General features: G+C 48.0%; 1 pseudogene; it reads right to left on the reverse strand.

Moving 5' to 3' along the window:
* Positions 1-12,812: 12,812 nt before the first annotated feature.
* Positions 12,813-15,000, reverse strand: part of LOC125773277 (large subunit ribosomal RNA) — a 5,387-nt pseudogene continuing 3,199 nt past the window's right edge.

The following is a 15,000-nucleotide window of genomic DNA, read 5'->3' on the forward strand; positions in this document are numbered from 1 at the left end:
ACCTGCGACAAATGATAGGAAATGCCGACATCAACACGTGTTCAGTTTGGTTTATCGCTCATAGGTCTTTTTGACCATCGATCCCTGATTATAACTCTCAATTAAACAGTCAGGAGAGTAAGGCATGCCCATCGATATCTCATCGACAGGCGATACCGCAAGAACGGCCAACGACACATCAGGTGATCGATTATTGCTACGACTTTTGCTTAATCGTTTCCACTCCTTAGAGAAAGAAACCCCCGGGGACCGTCTCGGTCGCAAGCTGCTCCGGTCCCTAAACAACCTGCGACAAATGATAGGAAATGCCGACATCAATACGTGTTCAGTTTGGTTTATCGCTCATTGGTCTGTTTGACCATCGATCCCTGATTAAACTCTCAGTAATCCAGTCGGGAGAGTAAGGCATGCCCATCGATATCTCATCGACAGGCGATACCGCTTGAACGGCCAACGACACATCAGAGGATCGTATCTTGCTACAACTTTTGCTTAATCGTTTCTTCTCCTTGGAGAAAGAAACCCCCGGGGACCGTCTCGGCCGCAAGCTGCTCCGGTCCCTAAACAACCTGCGGCATCAAATGATAGGAAAAGCCGACATCAATACGTGTTCAGTTTGGTTTATCGCTCATTGGTCTGTTTGACCATCGATCCCTGATTAATACTCTCAATTAGAAGGTCGGTAGAGTAAGGCATGCCCATCGATATCTCATCGACAGGCGATACCGCATGAACGGCCAACGACACATCAGAGGATCGTATCTTGCTACAACTCTTGCTTAATAGTTTCCACTCCTTGGAGAAAGAAACCCCCGGGGACCGTCTCGGCCGCAAGTTGCTCCGGTCCCTAAACAACCTGCGGCATCAAATGATAGGAAAAGCCGACATCAATACGTGTTCAGTTTGGTTTATCGCTCATAGGTCTGTTTGACCATCGATCCTAGAATTCAACTTTCGAGTAAGGCATGCCCGTCGATATCTCATCGATAGGCGATACCGGTAGAACGGCCAACGACACAAATGTAGGATCGCATTTACTCTTCCTTGGATGGATAACCAATACCCTAGGACCTTTTCATCGCGAGCTGCTCCGGTCCTCAAACAACTCGCGAACCACCGATAGGATGATATTAGGAATGGCCGACTTTCATCCTTTAACTCTCAGTTCTGCTTACCAAAACATAGGTACTTGGACCTTAAAGACCACTATATGTTCCCCGATCGGGGGCAATCGGAACGTCTATCCATCATCAACATCGTTTCACTCATTCCGAACCACCAAATTGGACAGACAGTACCATATTCACCAACCGATTGCTTCAACTTCGCAAACTGTATGGTAAGTTCTACTAATTTCACATCTTACCATCGACTAATAGTGCATAAATCCACTTGGAAATCACTTTTCCTTGGTCCTCGGACCTTCTACGACAACGTCCAACAAATATCCGAAGTCGTTTCCCAACTTAGACCAAGCATTTCGTATCTTTACTTCTAATCGATTTTTTCTCTCATAATTGACGATCAAAATCTAAAAACCACATTTTGAGCCAGAAGCAGTCGTCCGATCGTCCTGGGGGTAGTCTCAATCGATTTAGAAGGGCCCAATTCATAAAGATACGTACTCAGTCAAATTCATGCTTCTGGCTCACCTACCCCCTATATAGAAAACGAAAGCGTACAGGCGTGGAAAACGTGCCATTTTTCTCCATCACGGACTTTTTTTTTTCTCGTTGAACCGACTCTAGTAAAAAAGTGAAATTTTTTACTAGTTACCAACTTTTGCAAATTATCATCGGATATCACTTTTCATGGTCTATAGTAAGTTCTTATCACGTTTTAGTAGTTTTTGAAAAAAAAATTTTTTTGAACTTTTCAAAATTTTTCAAAACAAAGTTTTTGTAGGCGGTTTTGTGTATGGAGGGTTACTAGTCTCGGGGTCACTGTTTGACCAAAAAACCACTATATATCATTCGAAAGGTAATTTCAAGGGCTACAAAAAATTGTTCTACGACACCCCCTTCCGACGTCTAGTATTCGAGTTATTGGCCAAAAACCATTACTTGAGCGATTTTTCGTTCAGGGTACCCGACTCTAGTAAAAAAGTGAAATTTTTCTCGATTGACCAAGTGTTGCAAATGACCATCGGATTTCACTTTTTATGGTCTATAGTGAGTTCTGATCACGATTTGGTACTTTTTGAAAAAATTTTTTTGACGCACTTTTCAAAATTTTGCAAAACCAAAACTTTTTAGGCGGTTTTGTGTATGGAGGGTTACTAGTCTCGGGGTCACTTTTTGACCAAAAAACCACTATATATCATTCGAAAGGTAATTTCAAGGGCTACAAAAAATTGTTCTACGGCACCCCCCTCCGACGTCTAGTATTCGAGTTATTGGCCAAAAACCGCAACTATAGCGGTTTTTCGTCCAGGGTACCCGACTCTAGTAAAATGATGCGATTTTTACTAGTCTAGGAACTTTTTGGTCAAAAAATCAAGTATATGTCATTCGATAGATAATTTCAAGGGCTACAAAAAATTGTTCTACGGCACCCCCCTCCGACGTCTAGTATTCGAGTTATTGGCCAAAAACCGCAACTATAGCGGTTTTTCGTACAGGGTACCCGACTCTAGTAAAATGATGCGATTTTTACTAGTCTAGGAACTTTTTGGTCAAAAAATCAAGTATATGTCATTCGATAGATAATTTCAAGGGCTACCAAAAATTGTTCTACGGCACCCCCCTCCGACGCCTAGTATTCGAGTTATTAGCCAAAAACCGCAACTATAGCGGTTTTTCGTCCAGGGTACCCGACTCTAGTAAAATGATGCGATTTTTACTAGTCTAGGGAACTTTTTGGCCAAAAATCAAGTATATGTCATTCGATAGATAATTTCAAGGGCTACCAAAAATTGTTCCACGACACCCCCCTGCGACGTCTAGTATTCGAGTTATTAGCCAAAAACCGCAATTATAGCGGTTTTTCGTCCAGGGTACCCGACTCTAGTAAAATGATGCGATTTTTACTAGTCTAGGGAACTTTTTGGCCAAAAATCAAGTATATGTCATTCGATAGATAATTTCAAGGGCTACCAAAAATTGTTCCACGACACCCCCCTGCGACGTCTAGTATTCGAGTTATTAGCCAAAAACCGCAATTATAGCGGTTTTTCGTCCAGGGTACCCGACTCTAGTAAAATGATGCGATTTTTACTAGTCTAGGGAACTTTTTGGCCAAAAATCAAGTATATGTCATTCGATAGATAATTTCAAGGGCTACCAAAAATTGTTCCATGACACCCCCCTGCGACGTCTAGTATTCGAGTTATGGGCCAAAAACCATTCATACTTGAGCATTTTGCTCATTTTGCCTGTACGGGTACCGGGGACTAGTAAAATCAGGCCAATTTTACTAGAGTAGGGGTCCTTTTTGGTCAAAAAAACAACTTTTGCTCGTTCGATAGGGAATCGATAGGGCAACAAAAAATCGTTCTACGACCCCCCCTTCCGATGTCTAGTATTCGAGTTATGGGCCAAAAACAGTTTATAGCTAATTTTTCACTCGATTTTTCACCAAGTATCGCACATTACTCCGGTTCTATGCATTGGATCGTCAATCTTTAAGATTTTATGGGTAGTTCCAACTGTTTGCTACATTTCATCCATACATCACGAACCGATTCAATGTCTGTGGTAGAAGTTATTAGAGGAATAAAAAAATTTACCCTTGGCTTTGGACCGTACAAGTTTACCCATTTGTGGCCCGTATTTGCCCCATAGCTCCGCCGGTATCCAAGATATCGCCACACTTTCTTCTGGCCATGGGTAGATGGCACTTGTGGCTAGATTTCTTCCATGCACCACTAATCGCTACCATGTCTGTGGCCGGAGCTATTCACGAAAGCGCCTCGCGCACTTGGTCGGATTTTTGGTCCAACTTCACCATTTTTGGCCCATATTTGCCCCATAGCTCCGCCGGTATCCAAGATAGCGCCACACTTTCTTCTGGCCATGGGTAGATGGCACTTGTGGCTAGATTTCTTCCATGCACCACTAATCGCTACCATGTCTGTGGCCGGAGCTATTCGACGAACAACCATCGCATTTACCTAGGTACTTTTTCGGATTTTTGGTCCAACTTGCACCATTTTTGGCCCATATTTGCCCCATAGCTCCGCCGGTATCCAAGATATGGCCACACTTTCTTCTGGCCATGGGTAGATGGCACTTGTGGCTAGATTTCTTCCATGCACCACTAATCGCTACCATGTCTGTGGCCGGAGCTATTCACGAAAGCGCCTCGCGCACTTGGTCGGATTTTTGGTCCAACTTGCACCATTTTTGGCCCATATTTGCCCCATAGCTCCGCCGGTATCCAAGATATGGCCACACTTTCTTCTGGCCATGGGTAGATGGCACTTGTGGCTAGATTTCTTCCATGCACCACTAATCGCTACCATGTCTGTGGCCGGAGCTATTCGACGAACAACCATCGCATTTACCTAGGTACTTTTTCGGATTTTTGGTCCAACTTGCACCATTTTTGGCCCATATTTGCCCCATAGCTCCGCCGGTATCCAAGATATGGCCACACTTTCTTCTGGCCATGGGTAGATGGCACTTGTGGCTAGATTTCTTCCATGCACCACTAATCGCTACCATGTCTGTGGCCGGAGCTATTCACGAAAGCGCCTCGCGCACTTGGTCGGATTTTTGGTCCACCTGGCACCATTGTTGGCCCGTATTTGCCCCATAGCTCCGCCGGTATCCAAGATATGGCCACACTTTCTTCTGGCCATGGGTAGATGGCACTTGTGGCTAGATTTCTTCCATGCACCACTAATCGCTACCATGTCTGTGGCCGGAGCTATTCACGAAAGCGCCTCGCGCACTTGGTCGGATTTTTGGTCCACCTGGCACCATTGTTGGCCCGTATTTGCCCCATAGCTCCGCCGGTATCCAAGATATGGCCACACTTTGTTCTGGCCATGGGTAGATGGCACTTGTGGCTAGATTTCTTCCATGCACCACTAATCGCTACCATGTCTCTGGCCGGAGCTATTCGACGAACAACCATCGCATTTACCTAGGTACTTTTTCGGATTTTTGGTCCAACTTGCACCATTTTTGGCCCATATTTGCCCCATAGCTCCGCCGGTATCCAAGATATGGCCACACTTTCTTCTGGCCATGGGTAGATGGCACTTGTGGCTAGATTTCTTCCATGCACCACTAATCGCTACCATGTCTGTGGCCGGAGCTATTCACGAAAGCGCCTCGCGCACTTGGTCGGATTTTTGGTCCACCTGGCACCATTGTTGGCCCGTATTTGCCCCATAGCTCCGCCGGTATCCAAGATATGGCCACACTTTCTTCTGGCCATGGGTAGATGGCACTTGTGGCTAGATTTCTTCCATGCACTACTAATCGCTACCATGTCTCTGGCCGGAGCTATTCACGAAAGCGCCTCGCGCACTTGGTCGGATTTTTGGTCCAACTTGCACCATTTTTGGCCCATATTTGCCCCATAGCTCCGCCGGTATCCAAGATATGGCCACACTTTCTTCTGGCCATGGGTAGATGGCACTTGTGGCTAGATTTCTTCCATGCACCACTAATCGCTACCATGTCTGTGGCCGGAGCTATTCACGAAAGCGCCTCGCGCACTTGGTCGGATTTTTGGTCCAACTTGCACCATTTTTGGCCCATATTTGCCCCATAGCTCCGCCGGTATCCAAGATATGGCCACACTTTCTTCTGGCCATGGGTAGATGGCACTTGTGGCTAGATTTCTTCCATGCACCACTAATCGCTACCATGTCTGTGGCCGGAGCTATTCGACGAACAACCATCGCATTTACCTAGGTACTTTTTCGGATTTTTGGTCCAACTTGCACCATTTTTGGCCCATATTTGCCCCATAGCTCCGCCGGTATCCAAGATATGGCCACACTTTCTTCTGGCCATGGGTAGATGGCACTTGTGGCTAGATTTCTTCCATGCACCACTAATCGCTACCATGTCTGTGGCCGGAGCTATTCACGAAAGCGCCTCGCGCACTTGGTCGGATTTTTGGTCCACCTGGCACCATTGTTGGCCCGTATTTGCCCCATAGCTCCGCCGGTATCCAAGATATGGCCACACTTTCTTCTGGCCATGGGTAGATGGCACTTGTGGCTAGATTTCTTCCATGCACTACTAATCGCTACCATGTCTCTGGCCGGAGCTATTCACGAAAGCGCCTCGCGCACTTGGTCGGATTTTTGGTCCAACTTGCACCATTTTTGGCCCATATTTGCCCCATAGCTCCGCCGGTATCCAAGATATGGCCACACTTTCTTCTGGCCATGGGTAGATGGCACTTGTGGCTAGATTTCTTCCATGCACCACTAATCGCTACCATGTCTGTGGCCGGAGCTATTCACGAAAGCGCCTCGCGCACTTGGTCGGATTTTTGGTCCACCTGGCACCATTGTTGGCCCGTATTTGCCCCATAGCTCCGCCGGTATCCAAGATATGGCCACACTTTGTTCTGGCCATGGGTAGATGGCACTTGTGGCTAGATTTCTTCCATGCACCACTAATCGCTACCATGTCTCTGGCCGGAGCTATTCGACGAACAACCATCGCATTTACCTAGGTACTTTTTCGGATTTTTGGTCCAACTTGTACCATTTTTGGCCCATATTTGCCCCATAGCTCCGCCGGTATCCAAGATATGGCCACACTTTCTTCTGGCCATGGGTAGATGGCACTTGTGGCTAGATTTCTTCCATGCACCACTAATCGCTACCATGTCTGTGGCCGGAGCTATTCACGAAAGCGCCTAGCGCACTTGGTCGGATTTTTGGTCCAACTTCACCATTTTTGGCCCATATTTGCCCCATAGCTCCGCCGGTATCCAAGATATGGCCACACTTTCTTCTGGCCATGGGTAGATGGCACTTGTGGCTAGATTTCTTCCATGCACCACTAATCGCTACCATGTCTGTGGCCGGAGCTATTCGACGAACAACCATCGCATTTACCTAGGTACTTTTTCGGATTTTTGGTCCAACTTGCACCATTTTTGGCCCGTATTTGCCCCATAGCTCCGCCGGTATCCAAGATAGCGCCACACTTTCTTCTGGCCATGGGTAGATGGCACTTGTGGCTAGATTTCTTCCATGCACCACTAATCGCTACCATGTCTGTGGCCGGAGCTATTCACGAAAGCGCCTAGCGCACTTGGTCGGATTTTTGGTCCAACTTCACCATTTTTGGCCCATATTTGCCCCATAGCTCCGCCGGTATCCAAGATATGGCCACACTTTCTTCTGGCCATGGGTAGATGGCACTTGTGGCTAGATTTCTTCCATGCACCACTAATCGCTACCATGTCTGTGGCCGGAGCTATTCGACGAACAACCATCGCATTTACCTAGGTACTTTTTCGGATTTTTGGTCCAACTTGCACCATTTTTGGCCCGTATTTGCCCCATAGCTCCGCCGGTATCCAAGATAGCGCCACACTTTCTTCTGGCCATGGGTAGATGGCACTTGTGGCTAGATTTCTTCCATGCACCACTAATCGCTACCATGTCTGTGGCCGGAGCTATTCACGAAAGCGTCTCGCGCACTTGGTCGGATTTTTGGTCCAACTTCACCATTTTTGGCCCATATTTGCCCCATAGCTCCGCCGGTATCCAAGATATGGCCACACTTTCTTCTGGCCATGGGTAGATGGCACTTGTGGCTAGATTTCTTCCATGCACCACTAATCGCTACCATGTCTGTGGCCGGAGCTATTCGACGAACAACCATCGCATTTACCTAGGTACTTTTTCGGATTTTTGGTCCAACTTGCACCATTTTTGGCCCATATTTGCCCCATAGCTCCGCCGGTATCCAAGATATGGCCACACTTTCTTCTGGCCATGGGTAGATGGCACTTGTGGCTAGATTTCTTCCATGCACCACTAATCGCTACCATGTCTCTGGCCGGAGCTATTCGACGAACAACCATCGCATTCACCTTCTCGTTGCACTTCTTCGGGAATTTGGTGCAACCAAGTTTTCACTATAACTTGGTCATTTTCCGTCCATCGGACATGCGGTTTTGGGTGTCGATACTTGACACCGCGCGCTACAATATGTTCCTCCACGACCATGTGGTCCGATGCTTCCAACAGGAGCTATTCGAGGAGTACCGATTTTTCACCATTAAAAATGCTCAATTTTGCACCAACTTTTGCCTATAACTCAGGCTGTATCGATCGGATCTTCAATCTTGAAAAAGTTTTGGATAGGTGGCACCAAATGCTACATTTCGTTCTTCCACGTCAACTTTGTCCGATGTCTAGCAAAAAAGTTATTCGCGAACCAAGTCCAGAACCCATGCAATGGCTGCCCTCATTGCATACATCACGGCGGTTAACTCTCGTTACTCTATACCGTGGACTTGGTACTTTTTCAGGCATTCGTTGCTACTTCTCGGTTCATGATATTCGTTTACGGTCTTCACTAGGGCATTTGGTGCTCCTTATCGGTTCATGATATTCGTTTACGGTCTTCACTAGGGCATTTGGTGCTCCTTATCGGTTCATGATATTCGTTTACGGTCTTCACTAGGGCATTTGGTGCTCCTTATCGGTTCATGATATTCGTTTACGGTCTTCACTAGGGCATTTGGTGCTCCTTATCGGTTCATGATATTCGTTTACGGTCTTCACTAGGGCATCTGGTAATGGGCTTCCCACTTTCTACTGATCGATCCATACTCACTTGCGTGCACCTAGCCTAGGAAGGTTTCCTATGGCTTCCCATCTTTCTACTGATCGATCCATACTCACTTGCGTGCACCTAGCCTAGGAAGGTTTCCTATGGCTTCCCATCTTTCTACTGATCGATCCATACTCACTTGCGTGCACCTAGCCTAGGAAGGTTTCCTATGGCTTCCCATCTTTCTACTGATCGATCCATACTCACTTGCGTGCACCTAGCCTAGGAAGGTTTCCTATGGCTTCCCATCTTTCTACTGATCGATCCATACTCACTTGCGTGCACCTAGCCTAGGAAGGTTTCCTATGGCTTCCCATCTTTCTACTGATCGATCCATACTCACTTGCGTGCACCTAGCCTAGGAAGGTTTCCTATGGCTTCCCATCTTTCTACTGATCGATCCATACTCACTTGCGTGCACCTAGCCTAGGAAGGTTTCCTATGGCTTCCCATCTTTCTACTGATCGATCCATACTCACTTGCGTGCACCTAGCCTAGGAAGGTTTCCTATGGCTTCCCATCTTTCTACTGATCGATCCATACTCACTTGCGTGCACCTAGCCTAGGAAGGTTTCCTATGGCTTCCCATCTTTCTACTGATCGATCCATACTCACTTGCGTGCACCTAGCCTAGGAAGGTTTCCTATGGCTTCCCATCTTTCTACTGATCGATCCATACTCACTTGCGTGCACCTAGCCTAGGAAGGTTTCCTTGGGCTTCCCATCTTTCTACTGATCGATCCATACTCACTTGCGTGCACCTAGCCTAGGAAGGTTTCCTATGGCTTCCCATCTTTCTACTGATCGATCCATACTCACTTGCGTGCACCTAGCCTAGGAAGGTTTCCTATGGCTTCCCATCTTTCTACTGATCGATCCATACTCACTTGCGTGCACCTAGCCTAGGAAGGTTTCCTATGGCTTCCCATCTTTCTACTGATCGATCAATACTCCCTTGCGTGCACCTAGCCTAGGAAGGTTTCCTATGGCTTCCCATCTTTCTACTGATCGATCCATACTCACTTGCGTGCACCTAGCCTAGGAAGGTTTCCTATGGCTTCCCATCTTTCTACTGATCGATCCATACTCACTTGCGTGCACCTAGCCTAGGAAGGTTTCCTATGGCTTCCCATCTTTCTACTGATCGATCCATACTCACTTGCGTGCACCTAGCCTAGGAAGGTTTCCTTGGGCTTCCCATCTTTCTACTGATCGATCCATACTCACTTGCGTGCACCTAGCCTAGGAAGGTTTCCCTTTGGTACCGACTTCCATCTACGCACTCGATATAACCTAGGTACTTGGTACCGATGATGGTTAACACTCAAGCATTTCTTGCATCCTGCGTGCAAGGTACCAATTTTCACTTCTCAGGTGCGTTTATGAGCCCGCATTAATCCAATATCGCTCTGATGGCCTTTCTTATTATTTCATCCGATAGCCCTTGCCAAAAGCTACCAAAAGTTCCTCCACGGCCATGTGCTCCGACGCTTAGTTTAGGAAATATTCGAAAAAATTCAAAATAGGAAGCATTTTCTTATTGGAAAATCACCTTAAATCGATGGCCATTTTTTGGGCAAAAACTTTAACGTCTTCCCGACTTTGCGGGAATTGCGAATTTTAGGCACCCAGAGAAAATCTTTTACTTTAAGGGGGCGGCCGCGAAGTTGCCCAAAGTCTCGGACACAAAAATTCTCAAGTTCCCCACTCTAGTAAATCGCCCTATGAGTATCTCCTGGCCCGCGAGCTCTGCGAGCGGGCCAGCTTCGGCGATTTTTGCCTTTTCGCCTAGGCGGTTCTTCTACGAAATTGGTCCACAGCTTTTGCTCAGAAAGCTAGCATTTGTTGCAACAGTTAGGTACTTGGTACCACATTTTGGTATCCATTTGGGCATTTGTGGCAACTACTCGGTACTTTGGCCCACATTTCGCTCTACTCGGGCTTCTATGGTGGTACTTGTCGGTACTTCTGGCCAACTTAGGCCAATTGGGTGCAACTTGTGGGTACTCTGTGGGTACTTTAGGGCGTATTGTGTCTTTCGGGTGAACCTTCGCTATACTTCATGGGTACTGATGGCCAACTTAGGAACATTCAGTGCAACCTTTGGGCCTAAGGAAATTTGTCCAACTCTTTGGACTTAGAAAATTTTCTGGACTTAGAAAATTTTCTGGACTTGTAAAAATTTTCAAATGTTCAATTTGGCCCACATTTCGCTCTACTCGGGCCTCTATGGTGCTACTTGGCGGTACTTTTGGCCAACTTAGGCCAATTGGGTGCTCTTTGTGGGTACTCTATCGGTACTTTTGGCCAACTTAGGCCAATGGGGTGCTATATGTGGGTGCTCTATCGGTACTTTTGGCCATGTTAGGCCCATTCGGTGCTATTTGTGGGTACTCTATCGGTACTTTTGGCCATGTTAGGCCCATTCGGTGCTATTTGTGGGTACTCTATCAGTACTTTTGGCCAACTTAGGCCAACTCAGTGCTACTTGTGGGTACTCTATCGGTACTTTTGGCCAACTTAGGCCAACGCGGTGCTATTTGTGGGTACTCTATCGGTACTTTTGGCCAACTTAGGCCCATTCGGTGCTATTTGTGGGTACTCTATCGGTACTTTTGGCCAACATAGGCCAATTGGGTGCTCTTTGTGGGTACTCTATCGGTACTTTTGGCCATGTTAGGCCCATTCGGTGCTATTTGTGGGTACTCTATCAGTACTTTTGGCCAACTTAGGCCAACTCAGTGCTACTTGTGGGTACTCTATCGGTACTTTTGGCCAACTTAGGCCAACGCGGTGCTATTTGTGAGTACTCTATCGGTACTTTTGGCCAACTTAGGCCCATTCGGTGCTATTTGTGGGTACTCTATCGGTACTTTTGGCCAACATAGGCCAATTGGGTGCTACTTGTGGGTGCTCTATCGGTACTTTTGGCCAACTTAGGCCAACTGGGTGCTATTTGTGGGTACTCTATCGGTACTTTTGGCCAACATAGGCCAATTGGGTGCTACTTGTGGGTGCTCTATCGGTACTTTTGGCCAACTTAGGCCAACTGGGTGCTATTTGTGGGTACTCTATCGGTACTTTTGGCCAACTTAGGCCAACTCAGTGCTTCTTGTGGGTACTCTATCGGTACTTTTGGCCAACTTAGGCCCATTCGGTGCTATTTGTGGGTACTCTATCGGTACTTTTGGCCAACTTAGGCCAACTCAGTGCTACTTGTGGGTACTCTATCGGTACTTTTGGCCAACTTAGGCCAATTGGGTGCTCTTTGTGGGTGCTCTATCGGTACTTTGGGACATATTATGTCCTTCGGGTGAACCTTCTCGATACCTCATGGGTACTTGTGGCCAACTTAGGAAAATTCAGTGCAACCTATGGGCCTTTGGAAATTGTTCCAACACTTTGGACTTAGAAAATTTTCTGGACTTAGAAAATTTTTTGGACTTAGAAAAATTTTCAACTTCTGTATCTTCTTCATCATGTTCCATTTTGTGGGACTTAGAAAATTTTCTGGACTTAGAAAATTTTTTGGACTTAGGAAATTTTTCAACACTTGTAAAATTTTTGTTCCTTCTTTGAAGAAGAATACTTTCCACTATTAGCTTCTTTCTCTTTTTCTTCTTAGTTGTCTTCTTATTTTCGGTCCGAGAGCGCCGACACTTGTAAAATTATCTAAGTCCGAAGACTTTTGGAATGAACCAAAAGTCAACGAACACAATACATCAACCCTATCAACATCAAGTGGCAACCCGAAGGAAGCGCAGCGGCCAGCCCATGTACAACGCGAAGTTGTAGCATGCAACCAACCAACCGCTAACCTCCAACGGCACTCAATGTATTCGTTACACATGGGCGCACCTGCACCACACTGTCGTGACCATCCAACGAGCCGTCGGTTCGGTCGTGTGTTACAAGCACCCCATCACATAGGCATAGAGTCACCACACAGTGTTCTTCAACACTCTCGTCACATGGTGCAAGTCACGGTACGCACCACCAATGTGCACTGGTTGGCCAATTCCAGCACACACGGGGCGCGCACGCGCAAGCACTAACCACCAAGCATGGGTCGCCTGAGAGGATCGATGCGAACGCATCTCTACAACTTGAAGCTCCCAGCCTGTAGTCCCGTCGTTTGCGGGCGGTCGTAGGTGTCGAAACTAGTGATATCCACAGTCGGCAAGCTCGTCCACCGGTGTTCCCAACATGTATGGTACTAACACGTGCAGCGCGAACCCGCCCTTTGCGGCCTAGTAGTAAGCGGGGATGAGACGCCAGTGTGCCAATGGACAGCACGGACGGTTCTCGGAGGGTTGTTAGGCCCGCTAGCTTACGACCACCTAATGGGTATAAGAAGCGCTATCAGCTCGGATTGGATACGACCTTAGAGGCGTTCAGGCATAATCCAGCGGACGTAGCGTCATACCATAGTCCGTTCGAACTAGTATTGAGCCAGTGGTCCGTACCTGTGGTTCCTCTCGTACTGCACAGGAATTCCGTTAAGATAGCGACAAACAATGCACACCAGTAGGGTAAAACTAACCTGTCTCACGACGGTCTAAACCCAGCTCACGTTCCCTTGAAAGGGTGAACAATCCTACGCTTGGTAAATTTTGCTTTACAATGATAGGAAGAGCCGACATCGAAGGATCAAAAAGCCACGTCGCTATGAACGCTTGGCGGCCACAAGCCAGTTATCCCTGTTCGTCGTGGTACGCGCACCAGTGGCGAACTTCGGACCGAGGAGCGACAGCGGACCATCGCCGAGTGGCAGTCGGCGTGGAATGCTGATGCCGCAGCAGAGGGAGCCAGCAAGTACGTCAGGTGGGCCCACCGTACGATCCCGGACATCGGATCGTGGCAGTCGCGGAACCACGGAGAGGTTACCTTCCATCTGTCGCAGGTACTATCCGGTCACGGATTTTTCCGTGAGTACCTTTGCGACATGGGTTTCACCTCATCCCCGGACTGCACGTGGTGCCCTGGCGTCGCTGAGAGTGCCGAGCATGCTATGTTCGTGTGCCCTCGCTTTGCCGCCATCCGGAGGCAACTGTTGGACGGCGTAGTTCCGGAGTCGCTGGAGGGCCACATGCTTCAGTGTCCGGAGAACTGGAGTAACGTGTGTGAGGCTGCCAAACGAATCACGCATGCGCTGCAGCGTGACTGGGACGAGTTCCGGACCATGTTGGCGTCCCAGGGAATGTTGCCGGATAATGTCCACCGACCGGATCCCGATGCTGTTCGACGTGCTCGCTATGATCGGCGTAACGTCGCGCGAAACCGGCAGAGGGCACAGCAACGGGAGGAGCAGCGGGGTGGGCGGCCGCCATCACCACCCCCTTCACCGAGGACCATCGAACGTAGAGCTGCTGTTCGCGAACGGGTCGCTCGCCATCGTCAGCGGCTACGTGAGTTGATAGCGGAAGTGCGTCGGGCCGCGTCACCCGAAAGTAACGACGACAGCACCAGCGACGAGGAGGACCATCGTGGTTACATTCTCCACGTCGGTAGATCGTCGAATGATGAGTCGAGGGATGGCCTCAACGCGGCCGAAACAGCCGCCGCCGCCGAGGCAGAGAACTCCTCGCGTTAAGACTGCGCAGAACATCCGGGAAGAGCGGTAGAGGTAGGCCCAGCGGGGCATTGCGCATGCAAGGCTTTAGTTATCCACGTAACGTGATTAAAAGGATTCTATTCTAAATAAAGTGATAGGTGCTGATAAGCACGGTATAGGGAAGCGTTAAGCGCAGAAAACTTCCGCCCCGTACGAAACCCTCGCGGGTGATGGTGCGGAAGGGTGTGAGGGATGGGTCAACGTCTCATATGAACTGTACATTGTACAACTATTATGTTAATTAAACCATCCTTCAAGTATAAAAAAAAAAAAAAAAAAAAAAGCCAGTTATCCCTGTGGTAACTTTTCTGACACCACTTGCTAAAAACTCGTTATACCAAAAGGATCGTAAGGCCAAGCTTTCGCTGTCCCGGCGTGTACTGAACGTTAGGATCAAACCAGCTTTTGTCCTTATGCTCAACGGGTGGTTTCTGTCCACTCTGAGCTGACCTTTGGACACCTCCGTTATCGTTTTGGAGATGTACCGCCCCAGTCAAACTCCGCACCTGGCACTGTCCATGACGTGGACCGAGAGGTTTATTCAGATGTCTTCGAGCCAAGCGGCACCAGAAACCGGAGAAGCGAAGGCGATCGGCGCAAACGGTCGAACGGCGACAGAACACG

Source organism: Anopheles funestus (assembly GCF_943734845.2).
Source record: "Anopheles funestus chromosome X unlocalized genomic scaffold, idAnoFuneDA-416_04 X_unloc_26, whole genome shotgun sequence".
Classification (NCBI taxonomy): Eukaryota; Metazoa; Arthropoda; class Insecta; order Diptera; family Culicidae; genus Anopheles; species Anopheles funestus.